This window comes from Aphidius gifuensis, linkage group LG4, assembly GCF_014905175.1.
Source record: "Aphidius gifuensis isolate YNYX2018 linkage group LG4, ASM1490517v1, whole genome shotgun sequence".
NCBI classification, from domain to species: domain Eukaryota; kingdom Metazoa; phylum Arthropoda; class Insecta; order Hymenoptera; family Braconidae; genus Aphidius; species Aphidius gifuensis.
This window is the reverse complement of record NC_057791.1, coordinates 10,008,531-10,016,519: the sequence shown is the minus strand read 5'-3', so window position 1 is coordinate 10,016,519 and position 7,989 is coordinate 10,008,531.

The window sequence follows — 7,989 nt, the reverse complement described above, 5'->3', positions numbered from 1 at the left end:
ATTTCACGTTAATTAACTCGCAACAATCAAGTGCCAATTGCATCACAATGTTACAATCATCTGGCTCAACTGTATCTTTGGCTGATAAACGTCCTCTTGGACGCCCACGTAAAAACACAACATCTACCTCAACTACTGGTACACAAATGGCTAATAACACTTGATCAGATCAAGAGTCTGCTTGATCAACAAACTGTATCAATTGATGCATCAATTAATTCTAAACTAGATAATATTATTGACACATTTCAATCGTTTACGGTTACTGTGAATAAAAAATTTGCAACAATTGATACTGAATTATGTCAAATCAATAACAATATAAAAACACTTAATACAAATATTGGCAACAACACAACACAAATTATCAAAAATACAACATCTATTGCTGATAATAAAACAAGTATCAATCGAATGGGTGATGACATAAATAATAGTAAATTAATATTGGAACGTATGCTAAATGTTATTGTTTTTGGCATACCTGAAGACCCTGATAATAATCTAAATACTAATCAACGTGTTATAAGTGATCGAGGTAAAGTAGATCAGCTCATTAAGTAAGTTTTTGATTCTCAACCAAGTATTGGTACTGTCAAAGTGACCTCGTCACGTATTCACCCTCAATCTGGCACTTTAGCAAAGCCTAGAATGACAAAAATGAAATTTAATAACATCTTTTATAAAGACGTATTTGTGCAGAGGTTTATGGAGCTGAAGAACTGAAAATTAATGACAGGTTGGATGGCCAAGTTGGTTATCTCTCAGGACTTTACACCTGCTCAACTGGCCCAAAGACGTCAGCTGAAAATACAGTTGGCACAAGATGGTATTACTAATCCAAGGATCAGGTTCATCAACGGTGTCTTCAGGCTTACGAACAACACTCACCAACAACGTGATATCATCAATTAATAACCTATTATTATTGTTATTATTGTCTTACTATTGATAGGTCTAAAAGATACAATTATTATATTATTATATCATAACTTTGTTGAAGAGATTTTATACTGATCATTGATGCTCCAAGCTAGGTTTAAAGTAATTGTTTGTAGTATTATTTTAATTATCATATCATATTGCAACTGGTTATTTATAGGGGAAATTGTTTTTTCAATTTCTTATGTTTCTTAGGTTCTTTGCGTTTACTTTACTGTCACTATATATCAAGTAATAAATGAACTGTTCAAATTAGTATAATAGTATACGCATATGTCTCGGTATGTAAAACAGTTTCCCTCGAAATTAAAGTATTAAAGTTTTATAGCTTCTAATGGTAATTAATTTAATATAAAAAAAAATAATTATTTTTCTGTGTATAAGACTGATTTCTTTTCATATATTTTTGAGCTATCACTATGTTTGAGAAACTCTGACATGCATGTAAAGCGGCAGCACACTCAAAATACTAAAAAACACACACATACATTCACACACACACACTGACAGCTGGTCGGCCGGCAACAGTCAGTTAGTTTCACGTTTCACACAAAGCAACACGCTTAAGTTACGTACACAGACTTTATAGTCATATTTTTGTCAGTTGCACATTGTTAAATTCAGTTACACGTATTACTTTATAAACCTAATTCAGTTACACACAAAGTTACACAGAACATATCAAACAAATTACGTCAGATCAATAATATCGAGCGTAAATCAGCTTTGAGATCGTTCACAAACCACAGACTAAGTGCCAAGATTAATACAATCTACGGCACATGTGACACGTCATTTCATCTTACACTTATTATTATTTTAAACAACGACAAATACTTATAAAATGTACATAAACCTCAGTTATATTAAATAACAGTGTTAAACAGTTTTCTTTACTTAAAAACGGATGTTCTTATTCAATGCCTATAACTATTCCTATTCCTGTTTCACAATCATACAGTTCAACAAGTCTCAAACAATCTATTATTATCTAATTTTTATAATTTTGTAATATTAATAATATTCTTATATCAATACATGTAAATATTATTTTGTTATTTTTTGTAATAAATTGCTTCTTGCGATTTTACACTGGTCCCTATAATGGCTACCTGCCGCTGGGAACTTGAACATTAAATAAATAAATAAATAAATAAATATATAAAATTGATTATTATATATAATATTTGATATATATATATATATATATATATATATAATTTTTTTACTATTATGGATTTAATATATAATTTGAAAAAAATTAATTATTAATAAATAAATTTTATTAATATATATATAATTATTAATATATAAGATTTATATTATATATTAATTATAAATAAAAAATTACATATTTGACTTTTTTGAAATGAAAAAAAAAATTATTGTATTAAATAATATATAATATTTTATATTTGATTATATTAGTAAATTTAAAAATTAACGAAAATTATTAAATTGATTTTTATAAGTAAATAATTAAATATTTTTAATATTGATATAAGTAAAGCTTCTTTTCCCAGAAATCAGGTCGACAAAATCAATGAAAGAATTTACATGTTTACGATGCATATTTACCAGTATACTTGACAATAGATTACTGTGGAAACTTTATCATTCTAAAATAACGTACTCGTAGTGTAGATTTTACAGTTTCTAGTGGTAAAGGAAAATAGAAAAAAATTTATTTGAAAAAATGTAAAGTTTACAGGGCGGATGATGGAAACACATGGTACAAATAAAAATTTTGAAGTGCATAGAGAATATGAATCATTTACAATAATGACATTTTATTATTTACATAAATAGAAAAAAATATCCAAGAAAAAGCAGTAGCTAAGGAAAAGATGTAGATGAGGAATTACGGTTGCGAAAAAAATTATGTTTTAAGCAATATTATTTCCTTAAAACATAATTCTTTGGCAACATTAATTTCTTCGCTACATCTTTTCCTTAGCTACTGCTTTTACTTGGACATTTTTATTTTTTAAAAATAAAATTACATGTATATTATTTATTTCATAAATAAAAATATTCAAGAAAAAGTAGTAGCTAAGGAGAAGATGTAGCTAAGGAATTATAGTTGCCAAAAAAATTACGTTTTAAGCAATAATATTTCCTTAAAACATAATTCTTTGGCAACATTAATTTCTTAGCTACATTTTTTCCTTGGATATTTTTATGTTTTAAAAATAAAATGACATGTATATTATTTATTTATTTTTATAAATGCAAATGTCCAAGGAAAAGCAGTAGCTAAGGAAAAAATGTAGCTGAGGAACTACAGTTGCCAAAAAATTGATGTTTTGGGCAATATTATTTCCTTAAAACATTATTATTTGGCAATATTAATTTCTTAGCAGCATTTTTCCCTTAGCTACTGCTTTTCCTTGGACATTTTTATTTTTTAAAAATACAATTACATGTATATTATTTATTTGATAAATAAAAATGTTCAAGGAAAAGCAGTAGCTAAGGAAAAGATGTAGCTAAGGAATTATAGTTGCCAAAAAAATTACGTTTTAAGCAGTAATATTTCCTTAAAACATAATTCTTTGGCAACATTAATTTCTTAGCTACATCTTTCCCTTAGCTACTGCTTTTCCTTGGACATTTTTATTTATTTGGTGAATGTAAAATAATTTAATTTAATGTTTCTATCAAGAGGCACGGTAGTGCCTCGAGTCAAGTATGAGAAAGAAATATATATGTGTTGATGAGAATATGTATGAGATGAAATTAACTACTACTACCGTGCCTTATTATACATCAAATATTTTGTCCTCTTCCGTCTCAAATCTTTTAGAAATTTAATTAAAATATGATAGAGTTTAATGAGGATGTTGAGGTTTGGTAATGATCCCATAAATCGATGTCAAGCTTTTTTTAAAAAAAAAAATCAGATTTTTTCATTGCGGTAATATATATTTAAAGCATAATTGATATTTACGGTCTTTGCGTTTTTATCAAATCGACCGGATTTCTTGCGTTCAGTTGGTAAAACTTTACAATTACTTCTCTTTTTTTTAGTGTTTATATTTTGGCTGCACTGCAGTATGTTATTATTTGTTTGTATGCATTACATAACCTCTAAACTAATTTGACAGCATAAATAAATTGTTTATTTTACAAAAAGATGTAATATCTCAACAAAAAAAAAAACAAGTTTTTTTTACAAAAAACATGTTAAGTATTCGAAATTGTCACTAATTGTGTGTATATTAATTAAGATGTGATACCAGAAAGACAAGAAAGAAATATATTTTTGACGTTGTAGTTAAGTCTGAACTATTGAAAAACAAAATTTTAAACTTGACCCCGCCTGGTTTTTTCCAAATAAAATTTCAGTATCTCATAGACATATATTTTACATCAGGTGGGGTCAAGTTTAAAAGTTTTTTTTTTCAATAGTTCAGACTTAACTACAACGTCAAAAATATATTTCCAAATAAAATTTCAGTATCAAGACATATATTTTACATCAGTAGTGTACATAGGAGAGTTCTGGCTCACCTCCCCGCTGTGCCCTCCTCCCCACTGTGCTACCCATACCCCCGCTGTGATCCGCGATTGATTTCGCGGAATCCGCGAAGCTTCGCCCCGGGGGTCCGCGAATTAATTTAATTAGGCCAAATCTCCCCGAGGGTCCTTAAATTAATTAGGCCAATTATTTAATTAGATCGAATCTCCCCAGGGGGTTCTTTAATTAATTAATTAGGGGAATGTAGGCGTGGGGGCCCCGATTTTCGTAAGACTTGAATTAATTTGTTAGGTCAAATCACCGCAGGGGGTCCCTAAATTATCCAATTAATTAGAGCAATTAATTAGAACAATGTAGCCATGGGGGTCCCGATTCTTTATGAAACGCCATGTTGGATTTTCGTGAGACGCCATGTTTTTTATTTGGTATGACGTCATACCGCATTATTATTATTATCTAGATTTTCTCATAAGACGCCATATTGATTTTCCATAAGACGTCATGTTGGATTTCCGTGAGATGACATACTGTTTTTCTATTTCGTATGACGTCACATCGCATTATTATTACTATTATTATTATCCAGAAGATGTTATAATGTTTTTGTAAGACGTTATATAGGAAATTTTTATTGACGTCATCTTTGATCCTTGAATGACGCTTGTCCCGACTTTATCTCGAATGTCTCAAATATGTCTCGAATATGTCCCAAATTTGTCCTGAATGTCCCGAATGTCCCGAATATGTCCCGAATGTTCCAACAAACAAGAGATTATAGTATATCCTTCCAGTAAAAGAATATTCCTTCATATATTATACAATGAAAAACCAAATAACCTTAGGTACTTCAGTTGGTAGAAGCAATAGACTGTAATTGATTGATTGAAATATGAGAGATATTCAGAGGCCGTTGGTTCAAATCCAGCTCAAAGGAATATTTTTTTCGATTCTTTATAAAAACATGTTAATGTCGTTAGAACAGTTAATATCAGGGATCGATATTGATGATTATTTTTTTTCGATAATTAAAAGCAGTTAATTAATAGCGCTAGTAGTTATAGGGATTAAAAAGAGTAGGGATAGTAGTATATAAGGGAGTGTATTTTTAAGAAAGTCCTCATTCTTCTTGTGAATTTTTGTGGAAAAAACAAGTAAGTCAACTTCAAATATTTTTTTCAGTGAATTTTATAATAATCAACAAATAATAATAATAATCAAAAACTTTTTTCTAATTAAGGTATAAAAATGTTCAAGAAAAGAGAATCTCATGATAAATATTAAGACAAAACACAATTGTTGAATAAGGATAATCTAATCTGGGAAGACAAAAAATCAAGCAACTATAGAACTACAAAATATGAGAAATTCAAAAACTAATAAACTCCAAGTTTCATTTGATTTAACATCGAAAGTTCATGTTCTGGATACATGGTTGTATGCATACAAAGCTGCTTGAATTGGACAATGGGAACAACTTGCTCGTGATCATAAACGTTTTAAGAAAAGAATATATCAGATAGATAAAATTATAAACCATGTATTGATTAAGAAATTAGCTATAATTGTAAACAATTTAAGGGAATAAAAACTCAAATAAAATGATTTCTTTTGTACTGATTATTTATACAAAAAATTCATCTCGATGATGGTTCGAACTGAGGACCAATCATTTTATAGGTTAGAACCTTAGCTCTTGCATCATCAAGACAAATTACAGAAAATATTGTAAATAATTTCATTATTTTATCATCTATTTGTTGTTTGTAAAATAAGTTGTGGAGGGGGTAAGTAGGAAGTGGAAAAGATGGAAAAAGAGGGGAGTGGCTATTCAGAGGTATAAAAGAAATATCATCAGTTCAGAACTGGTCATTATACAGTTGAGTTGAGTCGAGTCAAGTTGATATATATTAAAGCGAAATGTCAGCATTCATTGATTTTCATGAATTTCAAGAACCTCAAGGTTTATTTCGAAAATAAAACGATGCAAAAAACATCCAATACAAAATGATTGTGAAGATGAAGTTGGAATATCTTATTATGCACTAGAAAAAGATTGTTTCAAATGTAATGAAGGAACTGATAATGAAGAATTGAATTTTTCAATTGAATAAATGGAATAAAACTTAATTTTTTTTCTTGAGTTGTTACTTTAGAACTATCCTTCCTTCCTTAGAATATAAGATAAAAAAAAAAAAAAAATAGAAACCAGTTTCAACGTGTTTCATCATGTTCATCCTGGAAAAAAATACTTCCTTGATTTTCTCGAAAAAAATATTTTTTGTATTTATTGTTGTAAATTCAATCAGTCATTCCACGAAAAAAGATTATAGGATTAAAACATTAAAAGATTAAAATAATAGAAAGTAAAAACTATTTTTTAAGAAGAAAAAATTTTTAGTAGGGATAAGCATCACCTGATTTTCCTTCTCTCACAAAATATCAACCAATCACAACGTTCCCCCAGTCTTAGTGAAGAGAGGAAAGGGAACTTTTCGGTTGGTGGAGGACCTGAGATTTCGTATATATTCTCGTGCACAGAGACTAAACATCACTCATCGTTCAGTCCATCAGCTGTAGTGCGCCCAGTCTTAGAAACCAACGAGTAAGTTTCAACATATATTTATAAATTTATATTAACTTGATTATTGATATTATCATTGTTTTTCAATTATTTTGTTAACTAAAAAATAACTTTTCCATTTACAGATATTAAAAATGGGTTTTGCAAAAGCAAAAAAACTTCGAAAAGCTAACCAACGCAAATCATTTCATTAATACAGTAAAAATATAAAAATAAACAAATAAATATTTAAAAATGATTTTCTTTTTTTTTTGTGAGTGTGTGAGTATGTAAATGACGACCAATAAAATGACTGGAAGCAGCGTTATTCATCAACTTTTTATAAAGGGATACTTTTACTCAAACAGATTCGTTCAACAGGTATATAACCCCAAGGCAAAGTGTCAGTCTCACCATTAATTGGCTGACGTTTATCATCTTCCCAACTGAGAGCAATTTTTTCAGTTGTTCTTGTCGTTACTTCATGTTTATGAGATCTTATAATATTTTGTGACTTTTTTAAAATAACATGATTAATTAAAAAATTTTTATAATCATCAAAAGTACTTTGCCTTTTTGTTGATCTTTTTACACCCTTTGCTCTCATATGAACACGTTTTTTTAATGAATTATTCTCATCTTTTATAACTTAAGAGTATAATTTACTTCGTAAACCTATGAATTCTTTCATGATACCAATAACTTTTTGATTTTTTAATGGAATTTCATATTGATTATTTTCTGGATAATCAGATGTATCAAATTTATCAGGATTATTACGTATCAAATCATATGGATTATGACTAAATATGTGGTAAACAGCAGAATCAGTATCACCATATAAATACTTGACTTTATCTCCATATTCTGGTTTTATAAAATTATAATGGAAATCATACATAAATGTTTTTGAAATTTCCAATATATTTTTTATTAATATGTTTTATTGATTTTCGAGTTCTTACAGACTCTAGTGTTTTACTATCAATTGCATTGATAAATAATT